This window comes from Lissotriton helveticus, chromosome 8, assembly GCF_964261635.1.
Source record: "Lissotriton helveticus chromosome 8, aLisHel1.1, whole genome shotgun sequence".
Classification (NCBI taxonomy): domain Eukaryota; kingdom Metazoa; phylum Chordata; class Amphibia; order Caudata; family Salamandridae; genus Lissotriton; species Lissotriton helveticus.
The window spans coordinates 1,533,272,284-1,533,287,417 of NC_136069.1; positions in this window are offsets into that span (position 1 = coordinate 1,533,272,284).

Consider the following 15,134-nt stretch of genomic DNA (forward strand, 5'->3'; position numbering starts at 1 on the left):
TATCCTGAATTTCCCACTAGGTTTCTGCAAACCCATAATCGGGGAGTTACAAGGACTACCCACAATTTCTTTCAGTATTCCCTGCTGTATCATTGACTCGATCACAGGTTTTATTCCTGCAATCGTTTCCTGGGACAATTTGTATTGAGGCGTTCTTGGAAACTCGGCATTTGGTTTTACCAGTATTTTTACCGGTTCTACCCCTTTAATCAATCCTATTTCTTCTCCTGTGAAATCCCATACCTCTGACGCCACTGCATCTCTTAAGTCTTGGGGAAGATCTTCTACTGTCAGAGTAGGATATAATTCTACACAGGATTTTGAATTTGCTACCTTGAAAGTAGCATCATCGTCTGTAGTCTGTACCTCCACTCCTTGCGGGGTGCAGTATATTGTGCAGTTCAATTTGCACAACAAATCCCTTCCTAACAGACATACAGGACTCGAATCACAAACCACAAACTGATGTTCGTTCATATGGTTTCCTATCTGCACAGACACTGGTTCTGTCAATGGACTAGTCAGCCTTTTGTTTGCGACTCCTACCACCTGAATCGTTTCCCCTGACATTGGCAAGTCTGGAACCACCGCTGACCTCAGAGTTGATCGAGTAGCCCCAGTATCCATTAAGAACGTTGTGGGACACCCTGCCACTTCTGCCTCAACAAACGGCCCTCTTTGATCCACCTCTAGGACTGCCCCGAGGGTACAGTCCTCTTCACTGCTCACACGTTGTCCTGTGAATGGATCAATGTAATAACACTTTTCTTCCTCGATGAAGAGAGGCATTTGTTTGAAGACCTTTCCCCCTGTCGATATTTTCGGTGGCTGTGGGAACTGTGCCCGTGGAGCCGAAGTCCCCCCTTTGGCCACCTTGCTTCCTGGAACTGTCACCTTTGGAGCTGGAACTTCTTGAACCTGCTCTTCTACTTCTAGCTCTCCATTTTCAGGGTTAAAGGGACACTCGCGTCGCCAATGTCCCACCTGGTGACACAAATGGCACTTTGTCGTTTTCTTTAAAGTGGCAAAGTCTACCCTAGGTCTCTGCCCTTCTTCATTATCTTTGTTCGGACCGTTTGGTTTTCGTCCCATTCCCTGCTTCTGCTGTCCACCCTTCCCGGCTGACTGCATTTGCACCACCATCAATTTCTCCTTTAGATTCTTGGCTTTAGAATCTATTTCGTCACTACAGTATCTCGCATAACGTAGGATCTCATCTAGTGGTTTGTTTTGCCAGCAAATTAAATGTTGCTGAATCATTAAACAAATATCAGGTCTCAACCCCAAAACAAACTTGGACACAAACTGTCCTATATCTTTGGGATCCATTACATCTAGTCCACTGTATTGCTTGAATGTTTTCAACAACCTCTCATAAAACTCATGAACGGTCTCCTTCGGTTCTTGTCTCGTTCGGTCTATTTTCACCCAATCTATATCCTGTGGTGGTACCTTATCTTTCAGCCAAGCTATTACCCTTTCATACTTTCGCATGACAATCTCGGACGGTCCATTAGTTCGAGCATCCCTCACTGGTTCAGTATTTGGCCATTCAACACTAGTCTTGCACGGGGTCCACAAATCAGATGGGACCACAATGTCAAACAACGTGTTCAAATCAATCCACAATACTTTCGAGATCTTTACAAACCTTTCTACCTGCTTATACCACTCTACTGGATTGTCCCTCAACTTCGGAAATGAGTTGGTAAATGCAGCTAAATCTCCTCTACTCCAGGGCACATGTACATAATTTCCGTTCGATATTTCTCGCAAAGGGAATGCCTCCATCTGCATTATCCTTCCCTCTGGGGTCATCATACTTGTACTCCGTCTAACAGTGCCCTTTTTTGACCACCTCTCTTCCCATTTGTCCAGTTCTCTCCACACCCTTATCCCTGATACCAGCTCTCTTATGTGTGTTTTTAATCCAGTAGTTCTCTTCTCATCTAGGTCTTGGTCTGCGTACTGCAATCTGTGGTTACTCTGCAATGCCCTTGTCCTAGATAAATCCACGGCATACCTGTCTGCCAAATTGGTCAGTTTCTCATGAAACGCTCTAGCTTTCCTAGTAATATCCTTTGCCATGAACAACAGCTCATCCTGTTCATACAATTCTATCCTTTCTAAAGGCAATGTACCATCAATTATCTCATCAACATCTGATTTTAAACTGGTGACATCAAGTCTCTTTGCCTTAATTTCAGCTTTCAACACACTAAATTTAGTTACTCCATCCGCATCTCTCCCATCCCAGCTCCGAGATCTACGTTTAGGCACTGGTGAGTTATAGGGAGTCCTCCCCTGTTCCCATCTCTCTAGGTCCCATGCCTTTCCATCTTCTCGGGTGGATGGTGAAACACTCCTTCACGCCTCATAGCCCCGCGTTCCCCATCCTGGCTAGTTTCACGGGATGCATGGTAAGATATTCCGTTACTCCCTCTCTCCTCACTACTTCCCTGTGATTCCTGATTATTCGAGGCATGGCGGGACCTATCACTGTTCTCCTTTCTCCAATGTTGAACGTCTTCTCCGAGTACATGATGAAGGCACCTAAACCTATTCTGAAAAGCATGTACCATTTGGTCTCCACCTTTCTCCCAGAGACGGGACATCTCCTCACACTCTACACTCCTACTATTTTGCTCCTGCTGTACCCTCTCATCCGTAGGACGTGTAACTCCTCTATTCTCCTGACTTTGGCCTTCCCGCCCCTGACTACTTTCGCTGGCCCCACAATGAGATACAGTCCCGTCACCTCTGCTTTCCCATTCTGGTTCTGTTCTTGACCTGTTACTCGGGGTTACTGCAGACCCATCCCATTCCCTCAAATCAGCTCTTAATTCTGTATAGGACTTTGGCCGCGGTCCCCTTAGGTCCATCGGTCCTCTCTGACCTCCCTGTCCTGTGTTGGGACCTACAGATGTATCTAATGGGGTGTTCCACGTTACCGAACCTGGCAATTGCTTCCATGCATTTGTCACGTTATTCCTCCTTTCCATCTCGATCCTTTCTCTATCCAATTGCCTCTGTTCTTCCTCTCTATCTCTCTCAGGGTTATAGATCGATACTATAGGTCCTATGGTAACAGGCACTTGAAGAGCGTCTGGCAATCCAAAGGACTCAACCCTTTCGGTGGCTGGCGTTTTCTGCACCACAAACCTTCCCACTACACTCTGTACTGTACTAGGTTGAGGTGTCTCCCCACCTTTGATAGGTGTCCATTCCGATATAGGGAGTGGTGTATACCCCTCTATGGCATTCCCATCTTCCCTTGCGAGCCCTCTATCTTCAATTTCCTCAACTCTCGGAGGTGGTCTGTCCATCAATAATCTATTTATAACATTGTCCTCCGACTCGCTCTCCTCATCCTCTTCCATGAGGTTCCTCCCACCTACCACCTCCCTCATTGGATACAGCTTCTCCACCTCAATAGCCTGTACCCTCCATCTCTTTGCCTCCTCGTCCCATTTGGAATCTCGCACTGCTCTTACCGATCGCGTCAATCTTTGTTGACGCCTGTCCAAATTTCTATCGTGTGCCGCCCTAATCCATGCATTAAGGGCCTCAAACTGTGTTGGTCTAGGTGAAGGTTTCAATGAGGACATGGTTGCTTTTAGCCGATGTAACACCTCTAGCTTAAACGTTCCGTACTTTGGGAACTGCATTTCCTCATTTCCTTCCGTAAGCTTATTCCAAGCCCCAATCCATAATATCGTATGCAGCCCCACATTCGTTGCCATATAATGAGCTGGTGTACCCTCCGGCGGTGCCTCTTCCCCGTAATAATGTTCACTTCTTTTTCTTTTAAAAATCCCTTTCAAACACTTAAAACACTTCATGATTTCTCTTTTCTCTGCGTTTGTTTACTTCCTAATGACAATCTACCAATCGCCGTGCCGTTTCCGCTAACTGGCCTATCCGATCGCGACTTTTCACTGACGTCGCACCAGCCGCCCAATCGCGTCGCGGCTCTTTGCCGACGTCACACCCTATCGTCCTATCGCGTCGCGGCTCTTCACTCGCCACCCTATCTCAGCGCGGCTCTTTCTGACGTCACTCGTCCCCCTTTGCAGCAGTTCCCCTCCTTTCTCAGTTCGTCTCCTCGGTCATGCATGCGTCCCATTCATACTCTGAAAAATGATTACTTCCGTCCAAGCGATCACCTTTCTTGACTGTACGCCCACAGTCTTTCTGTAGTTGTCATCTTAACTTGACGAAATGTCTTTCCGTTTACTTCCAGACAATCGCCTTCTCTGATAGGTTACTCACACACAGTAACTTCCGACCAGCGTCCGTTACTCATACGCTCACTCTTATACTCCCCCTATCTCGGTTCCACGGCGGTCAATGGTACCTCGTGACCTCCGTACTATGGTCGACAACTACTCTGGATGTTCGATACACCCAAAACCACTTAAGCTCTGGCCTGAACTTAAGATTTCACCAGTTCACCCGTTTACCAGGTAACCAGTTTACCAAGTTGCTCGCGCTCACAACCTTCTCTCATTCACACTACAGGCATTCAACTCCGCAAGACATCACAATACAAATACAACACAAAACACCGCAATCTGTTCACGCATGACCCTTGTTATACTCACTCTCCTCCGATACTGCTGCTTTTCTCGCACCGTCTGCACCTTCGGCGCACGATTCTTCCGCTGCTCGTCTCTCGATGTCTAGGGGCCTTGGGGTAAGCTAACCTATCTAGATTACCTTCCTCAAGAAGATAACCATCCTAATCTGCTACCAACTGTTAACGCGGGATTACTGGTTACTAGTTACCTTACCAGATCCCAAACCAAGTCGACTGGATCGTTGGTACCTGTCATTGAGTAAAAGGTAATCTAACAATAGGTCTGTCAATTAAGAAATTACACCACTCTAAATGACCACTGACCAGTATTAAGTTTCAAAGATTTAATATAAAGTCAAAGATAACTGAAGATACAAACTTCTTAAGATGAGATTCAAAAGATAAACTGGTATCACTATGAACATGAATTCTTTGAATAGTCTAAGTCTACAAAACAGAATAATGAGTACAAGTTCGAATATCATGAGCGTTGCCAAAATGGATACAAGTTGCAACCTCAAAGTCATTACAGAAAAGAAAATTCAGATTAGTCTGTCCCTACACTACACTAAGTGACATCCCTACTTAACAAGATCTTTACCCCAAAAGGTGTCAGCCGTGGTGACTTCCTAAAAAGATCACGCACTTCTCTTTGTTTCTTCTCTGATAATGGGTCTCTCCTGATCAGCCTATCTGCCTACCCATCCGCTTCCTTAGGCTCCCAAAATCATCTGCTCTGCTCTCATCCTGGGTCGCTTTCCCTAATACCAAATCACATTTCCGATAGGAACGCCCCTTGGGACGCCCCTCACGTGGTACATCTTTGCGCGGTAAACTCCATGATGGTACTCTTCAAGACCCTCGTTAAAGTTGACCTTGGCTCCCAGGCTTCTTCTCCAGTGCGCCGATACCCCCTGAAATTCCTGAAGACTCCTACAGGCCTGCGCCAAGCGCCACTGAACAAAGCTCCATTCATTTCGACTGATTAGGACCCCTCGCACCTGCATACATACAGGCCGTCCCACAGTGGGCCTCAAATTCCAAACTCCACCATATCTATAGGTCATAAAGCATTATGGAAAGCTCTGTACTTGGCACCTCTCGACTTCTCCTCTAACGAGCACATTACAAATCAAAAAGAACATCCCTATCAGTTCGGGCCCTACTTGATTTACATGAAGCGGGTCCCTGCATTCTGGAAACCTTTAACTTGATTTAAACAGCATTCTTAACTAACATACGTTTCTTAAAGCACACATCTATAAAGCATATATTTCAAACTAAATTCGATAATACATTTTGGAAGAACCACGTTAACCCCACCTCACATTATTTTAGCAGCACGTTTAGATTTTCTGTGAATTGCCATGAGGCCTACACAATATACTGGTTTTGTAGAGTTCCACTTAACTCTTACATGATTCCTTTAACATGAGAACGTGAGGTTTTCATATTCATTCCAACACTTCTACATTAATCTCACACAGTTATGATTATTGTTACTCTACTTAAACATTCTATACATTTCACTACTGAATATAAAACACTCGTGTGCAAAGCATGTTTAAACTAACTACGTGCTTGTAAATATGGTGCACTTATACATTTTTCAGACTTGTGCTCTCTCAATTGCAAAAAGAAATAAGTAGAATACGGTGATGACTGTAGGCAATAAACATGTCCATTTCAGCCCTTCCAACGCTCAGCCCAGGGGTCCCCATTCCCAGTGGCCTGCGGCCAGAATTTCAACATTATAGCAGGACTTTTTATTTCATAAGGAAAAATAGGTACAATATAGCGATGACTGTAAGCATATGTCGTACTTTCATAAGTGTGTCCACTGCAGTTTATCCCTCATGATGTCTAGTGGCCCCAATTGATGCGACCTAACTGTCCGCTCTATTGTCGTATTCCCAATCCCTCCCGTGTCCATGGGCCAGCCCTCTCAACAGGTGTGCAAAACATTCCTCTATTCTCATTCCATTTCCCCCAGATCTTTATCCACTTATGGGGACACCCCCTGCCCTCATAGGCCACCCTTTCTGCTTGCATACACCAGTCCATGTCAGATTTCCAGTATCTCAATTTCAAAGCTGATGGCGCCCTCCACAGCCTAGCTATGTTTTGTTTAGCCACCACAAAGCCTAGCGTGACTCAGAGCCTGTATGTGTTAGTTATATTTGTTGCTTCCCACATGTTCAGCAGGCACCATTTAGCAGAGGGGGCCATATCCTCCTCGTATAGTGCTCCAGAACAGGATACTACTGCAGCCCAGAATGCCTGAAGCACCAGACAATCCCACAGCATATGGAAAAATGTGCCCTCAGCTCCACACCCCTTGGGACTAATCTAACAGGATGAAATTGTGTGCTTAAAATGAATCGAGAAACTGTGATTGTGTTTTACTGGTTTTATCAAGTATGTTGTTTTAAAAAATCTTCTTTTACTCTGTTTTGTATTGCAATGGTTTTAATTAACTATGCTAAATAAAATGACTTACTTACTTTAAAAAATTACTTACCTTGGGACATTGCGGTGACTCAACTAAACACATTTTGACCAGTGTGCTGGTCAGATAGTAGATCCTATGCAGAATCTTAAGTTTTACTAATCTAAACCGTGAACAGATCGCATATTCTTTCAGTGACAGCAATGCCTTTTGCCACTCCTCCTGTAACGACCGCTTTCTAAGTGTAACAAGATGTAATTACAGCGTTATAAGCGCTGTTTCCCGAGGAGAGGAATGGGGGGCGCGCAGGGCAAATTTTTAAAATAAAATAAATAAAATCACTTACTGTGCTGCCGGGTCCTGCGTCTCCGCTCCTCTCCATCATAGACTCCAGGCAACATCCAGGTTCCCCTGACCAATCACAACACTGCAATGCAGCGTTGTGATTGGTAAGCACCCTGGCTCCCCTGACCAATCACAATGCTGTAATGAGGCATTTTGATTGATCTGTGCGCTGTGGTTCGGCTCTCCGCCAGGGACTGGGGGCCTGGGCATGTTCTCCATGCAGGCTGTAATGAAGCCAGCATGGAGAACAAGGAAATTGTGCATGATTGTTTTGGGTGGCTCGAGAGGGCCGGACGAACAGTCATTGCGAACTCAGGAGTTTTCTACCACCCCTCCCCTGCTGTGCAGCCCTGCCCCGCCCCCTCACATAAAGCTGCTACTGCAGCAGGAGGCCAAAATATAATGATAATAACATTATGTTATTATCATTTTATTTTTTCCTTTTTTTGCTAGTGCAAGGCAGTGGGGCGACGCTCCTCAGTCTTAGCCGGAGGAGCCACCACTGTGACCAGGGCTTACACTCCAGTAAACCAAAAACCCAGTTTCTTACAAGTTTTTTTTTCAAGATTTCGAACTCATACGAGATGCACAAGAAGGGAATATACAAACATTATAAAAATAGCAACATCAAATCTAACATAAGAGATATATAAATAAAACAAAAATTGCACGTTCAATTCAGATCATTAGACGATGCATAACATCAGAACAGTAACAACTAAATTTAGCATCCTATTCAGTAAAAATATAGAAAACATTTTTTTTAAAAAAGTAAAACTTGTATACAAAACATTTCATTGGGTGGGAAAAATAATAAGTTAAGAGCTTCAGCTGCAGTTCGAAAATGAATTTTAAAAACAAAGGTCTCAAAAAATTTGCAACAATAAAAAGGCTTTGCAGGGTAAACAAATAATACATGATTTAAATCCTGAACACCATCATTACAAAAATGACATACATTATTCTTGTTTCTCGAATGAGACCAAGCAGCAGTTAAGGCTTTTATAGGCAGAATATCAAAGCACAATAGAGACCAACAGTGTCCAAAGCTATGATCAATGTTCCTTGTTAAATATTGCTGTGACTTTCTCAAAATGGAAGAATTTATTAGCAAATGCCATTTACCTTTTTTCCACAGCATTCAGAGTTTAAGCGAAATGCTTGATAAAAAGTGTTCACTGCTATTCTGACCATGAACTAAGCATTTGTGGTTTAACTCAAACATGCTTTATCGCACAAATATAATTTCTGTGGAACAAAGACTTTTCATTTTTTCTCTCCAAAAATCTAAATCTGCATGAAATTACTTAATGATTCTCATCACTTCTCAGAAGCTGATAACCCAAATGTATAACTGTTGCGAGGCCTTGAAAAAAAAGCACTCTTTAACCCACATTCCAATTATTTTTTCACCAAAAACGAATACAACTTAACTACCTCTAATTTTTCTTCACCAAGGTGGCAACTATAATTAGGATGTTTCCGACATTTTGTTCCCTTAAATATTGAGGTGCCTATTTATGGGATGTATGATGCTACAACGCATACTTTTACAACGCATACCTTTACAACGCAATTTTTTACAACACAACATCCATTACAACGCATTCCATTACAACGCATGCCATTAAAACACATTTTTTAAAACTACCTTTACAACGCATTCCATTACAACGCATACTACCTTTACAACGCATACCATTACAACGCATAACATTACATTGCATGTAAGGTAAGTATTTGATAGTGTAGGGGTAAAAATTACTATTCTAACTCCAGGGGGTGCAACAGTATGGTAAGTGTTGGATAGTGTAGGGGTAAAAATTACTATTCTAACTCCAGGGGGTGCAACAGTAGGGTAACTGTTGGATAGTGTAAGGGTACTATGCGTTGTAATGCTATGCGTTGTAATGGTACGCATTGTAACGACTGCGTTGTAATGACATGCATTGTAGTGGTATGCGTTGTAGTGTCATGCGCTGTAATGGTTGCGTTGTAATGGCATGCGCTGTAATAGATGTTGCGTTGTAAAAGTTTCGTTGTAATGGTAGTGCGTTGTAAACGTTGTGTTGTAAAGGTTGTTTCCCCTATTTATGACCCAGTTTGCGCTGGTCTTGCACCACGCACCATGGTGAAAGAGTGACACAAACCTTAAGTGAGATGTTTAAGGCCATGCAAAGCCACTTTGCGTGCCTTAGAGTGGCTTCAAGGATCTGGAGTAACGGAACGCAGTGTAAATTGCTGTGTTGCGTTACTCTGCCATGGGAAGGCATTCCACGGGCGTTGCATGGGTATTCATTGCAACTCCCAAGGATTTTGACGCTTCCCCAGATTTACAAGAACTTTTAAAACTGGGGATGTGCCAAAATCTTACACCTTCTCAAGGGAGGCGTAACGGGGGAAATAGCGCTATTTCTCCTTGTTGCTTCCTCTTTCTATGTGTGCTGCAGAATGCAGCACACATAGAAAGAGGAATATTGCTTCCAGGTTTGTTTTTGTGTGGGAAGGTGACCCTCTCTGCACAAAAACCATCCTTGGAGCTAGGCAACCCATTGTGCACCATTGCTTGGGAAAAGACAGGAATGCGCCGTATTCCATTAAACACGGTGCAAGGTGACTGGCTGAGGTCCTCTGCGTCACAAAGTTCATAAATGAGCCTCCACCTTTACTTTTGGATACATTAATTCTTAGCGCATGTGCATCTGCATATTTCTGAAGTGATCTCAGGTGACTGTTCAAGCCCTTAGATATCATCTGTGTATAGCAAATAGGGCACAAGACGGCCTCCAATATTCGGCAGATCACCAGAACTATTGCCTAGATGGAAAGGCATATCAGAAATATAAAGAGAAAACAACAATAGGGCTAAGAGAAAGCCCTGTTTTAGGATGTTTTTCAATGAGATTACCGACGGTAACCCCTTGTCCCCGCCCATCAACATTTGGCTCCAGGTGACTGAGTGTAGACCAATAAATAAATGGAGCAGAGTCCTGGGCATACCTAGACCATGCAATTTTCTGCACAGCATGGACGGTTGACATTGTCGAACGCTATTGAGAAATCAATAAAAGCTGTATATTTTGGAGAGCCTCTAGTTTACACATATGTATCTGCTAAAAGCTGAGGAGCAGAGATATTATCTATTCTGCAATGATTTCTCCCTGAACCAGGATGCTCTAATGGAATAATCATTTCTGCCTCCACCCCGGAGTGTAAATGTTCCGAAATACTTTTCGCAAAATTTTGCCTACCGCATCTGGTAGGGCAGTTTGCCTATAGTTGTTTGGCAGGTTATGGGGTCCCATTTGTGTAACTGAACTACAACATTCCCAAACCAGGATGGAGGAACATGAGAGAAAGCATAACAATGTTAAAAAATTGGAGCCAAAGAATTCGCCCAGAGTTTAGATTCTCTTTTTAAAATGGAGATCTTTGCTTCATCTGGGCCCATCACAAATGAACTTCTCATTGATTGAATGAAGTTCTCGATCTTCTGCATCGAGGGGGGCATCATTTATTAGCTCTAGATCCAAACTAGGATCAAGATATTCCATATGCAGATCTTCCGCATAATTATCTGCATATAGCACAGCAATATAACATCTTCAGTGCTCTTCCTTAATAAGGGGGTGACCTCATACTCATCCAACAGGCTTTGAAATGATCTCCCAATATTTCCTCATGTCCTGATAGATGGCTGCCTCTTTGAGTTCAATCCACGCTCATCTTTTTTCAGCCCCTCCTTTAGTCATCTTCTTTTCCTTTTTAGAACATCTATTCATTTCCCTCTTTCAGCCAAGAAAGAAGTAAATTGGGTTATAATTAACCTATTTATTTCTCTGTACAGGGCTGATAGTGGATATTTCGAGAATTTATAATGAGCGTGTTTCTCTCTTTGGCCATTCCGACTTACAAACTGTTACATGGACTGAGAGTACTTAAGAAGTACATCTGAATCCCAAAATTCCCTACTGCTACTAATTTTTTCCAACAGTCCTTTTTTGATCATAACTGGCTTCCAGTGGGTCCTACCTGATGACCTCTGAAAGTTTGTTGTGTTCCCATTAAGCTTCCATGGACCCACCATTGGGGAGAAAAACTCTATCAAAATAGATAGCGCATTATGATCAGTAAGGGAGTTGGCAATAACTTAATTTCCAGAATATTATAGTAAATCTAAACCCTCTGAATTCAAACACGATTCCTACTACTGTTTAAACTGGAGTGGGAATGGTAAATCTAAATCCTCCAAAGTCCAACACATTTCCTACTGTTGCTTAGAATGGTGTGGTAATAGTAAATCTAACCACTCTCAAGTCCAACTCTTTCCCTACTGTTGCTAAGGCTGGAGTGGGATTAGTGAACACAACCCCTCCGAAGTTCAACCCTTTCCCTACTGTTGCTTAGACTGGTGTGGGAATAGTAAATGTACTACTACTATATACTAAAATTGATTTTTAATATTTATTATAGTGTTTTTTATTTTTATATTTTGTCTTTCTAGAAATTTTTGTTATATGTAGAGATACTTTTACCATATTTTTTAGTTAATAAATATTTCATATGTAGTCTTTTCATTTATTTTATTTATAATATTATTTATTTAAAAAAGTAACATTATTACAATATTTATATATGGTAAATAAATTGGTTTTGTTTTTAAAGTTAGTGTACACTATATCAAATAAATGGTTTTTAATATGTTACTTTTAATTTGTCAGTTATGTAGTTTATATATATGTTTGATACTGTTAATTCTGAAAAATGTAATATAATTTTTTTGTATATTGTTAATTTCATATATATTATATATTAATTATATATACACACACGTATATAAATTGATATATGTCAAAATACAAAACTGCCTACACGCTTACTCAGGGCTAAAAACAAGTTTAATAGCATCTATTGCCATGTTTTGGTCAAGAAATCGACTTGCCCACCTATAGAAAATGGCAGACTAAGGCCAACATAAAAAATAGTGACATAGAAAGAAGACTAAGGGCCTTATTCTAAGTTTGGAGGTGCGGGAGCTGGACTGACCCGCACGACCGCCAGAGTCGTAATAAGCCCCTTAGTGACCTCAATGGTGCATATAGAACTACCAGAATGGGTGCCATCTTTGAATAGTTCAAACCCACAAGTCAAACTGTACAAAATATTTAACACAAATACTAGTTTTATGTAAAATAAAAATCTCCTTCGCCTACAACCACCGTACATAAAAATTATCCCATAGGAAGTCGCCACTGTAAAGCACAGGGTTTAGATATGTATGCACCTGGAAAAAAACCCATTGCAGACAGTATGATCACAAACAATCAATTGTCCATGTGTATTGCAGTAACCGGCAGCTAAAACAGCCCAAGTGGGCATGATATGCATGGACACCAGTCCCAATCTGTGTATTCCAACTCACCCAAAACTGTTTATGATCCAGTTTGTAATGTGAATACTACATCATACTCCCATGAGAACAGTTCAGTTTCATTATGCTCTTTCTCTCAATGTCTCCAGGCCAAAAAGAGTGTTGAAACTTCCTCTCTGGAAGACGTGTAGTCAAAGTCAGGGCAACCATAACTTTCAAAATTTGCTGTGGCGTAATTGCACTAAATTACAGAAAAATGACTTGAAATTACATGGAATTATGTGTGGATCGTAGCCTAACATTTTGCACTATTTGCATAGTGCAAAATGCACTCCTGTGTCCAAAATGGACGCGCAGATGCATATTGCACTAAGAAAATAGTGCAAAATGCAACAGAATATGAACAGCTCACTAAGTTTGCTGTTTATGTGCTCCTGTGGGAGGAGTTTTGTGCCAAACTACTCATAATTAGATGAACTGGAGTGCTCACAATTTTTGTGATTTTGCGTCAAAAGGGTAACGTGATAGTACCGAAATTACTCCGCTGCATTTAAAATTTCGCCCTTACCTAGTCAGCAGTTATTTAACGTTCTCAATAAGATATGGGGCCCTGGGAAGAAGAATACTGAGGACATCAGGAATCCATCGTGAGGCTATATAGCATATCCATTGGTCATTCTCGCATTCCAGCAGCTCCTGCAACCACCGGCAATACTTGCTAGGGACAAAGAAAAGGAGGGCATCAGGAGTACAACCTCCCACCAAGCAGCATCTCCCTGAATAGCATTCTGCTGTGTAATGTATAGTGCCATGCCTCTTGTTCCCCCGACTCTTATTGGGCCTATCTTCTCTAGGATTGCCCCTTTCTTTGGAGATTGCTTTGGGCTATATTGCTTCTTCTAAATTTGCCTCTCGCTCAATCCCCCAAACCGGGATGCCTGCCTCTATGCCCTTTCTGGAAGAAAATGTAGCTGATGGCATGGACCCCTGGTTGGCGTCCAGGTGCAGGGTTCTGCCGCTACTGCTGATTTCCTCCACCACACAACACTGGAAACCTGTGCTGGCTGCACAGAGTCAACAAGGAAATGCTGTCTGCGGTTCTACCTGCAGGGGAGAATAGATGCCGCAGTTGAGTTGCTATATGGTCCTGTAAACAGGCATAGCCATTACAGAGTGATGAGGTTTGTGTTGCACACCATCACAATGTGTGGATAAGGGGATATATTTGTGCAATTTTGATAACTGGCACCATGGAAGTGTCTGTTGAAGAAGGTTGATGGTTAGTAGAATTGAAGGAGTTGGTGTTATTGGGGGTTATAATAGTTTAATCACTAACATCCTATTCATTCAAGAGTTTGAGACAGGGTAGGTATTTACTAAGGACCTTATTATGAGCTTGGCGGTGCTGGAGCTGGATTGCCCCGCTACCGCAACACCTGCTAGATTTTGACGTTTTTCGTCACTGGCTGGTCCCATGTTGGTACCTATAATAAATTCACTGCAGTGGGAACGCCAAAGCAAGTTCCTGTAGGGCATGGACTGTCAAGTCCATGCCCTGCAGGAACTGGGGGTGCATGCACACAGGGGGCACACCATGTGCCACTCTGCATGTCTCCCAGGGCCAGAGGCCTTAGTTTCCTCACCTCCAAAATTTTCACGGCGGCTCACCGATGTGAAAAGTGAGGTGAGGAGAAAACCCCGCAATATGTTTGGCAGGGCAGCAGGGGCCCTCCAAGCATATTGCGGCCTCAAGACCACTGCAAGACCAACAGGGATCGCAGATCATTGGCAGCAGCAGCGGTCCCATGATGATCCGACTGCCTTACTTGTAATAGGGCAGTCGGACCACCTGTGCGGCAGTAGCCGCATTGCCACCATGATTTTGGCGGTCCATTGGACCGCCAAACTTATAATTAAAGTTAGTTGCATAGGTTGTGTTTTCCAGATGTTGTGATTCTTCCAGAGGAGATGACTTACATGGGGGCTGTCTGCTAATATAGTCTGGAGAGTTGGCACAGTTTTCATATTTAGGTGTGTCGAGGAGAGTTGGCACAGTCTCCATATTTAAGTGTGTCGAGGAGAGTTGGCACAATTTCCATATTTAGGTGTGTTGTGGAGAAAGCTTTCTTGGTGTGGGGTAGAAGTTAAAGGCCTCAGAGGGAGGTTCCTCTGTATCTGTGCCATTGGTTGGTATCACAACTTTGCCGTATGACATATTTGGGTATATTTTGACAGATATTTTTGAGTCTTGGGTATATACTGGAGATAATGGTGAGGTTTATATGCGAAGAGTGCACAATAATTTACCATTGACATGTCGATCCCCTTGTGGGCTTCATACCCTGAAATTTAGGAGTTTGTAGTTGCAACACATTATTGCTATTTGGAAA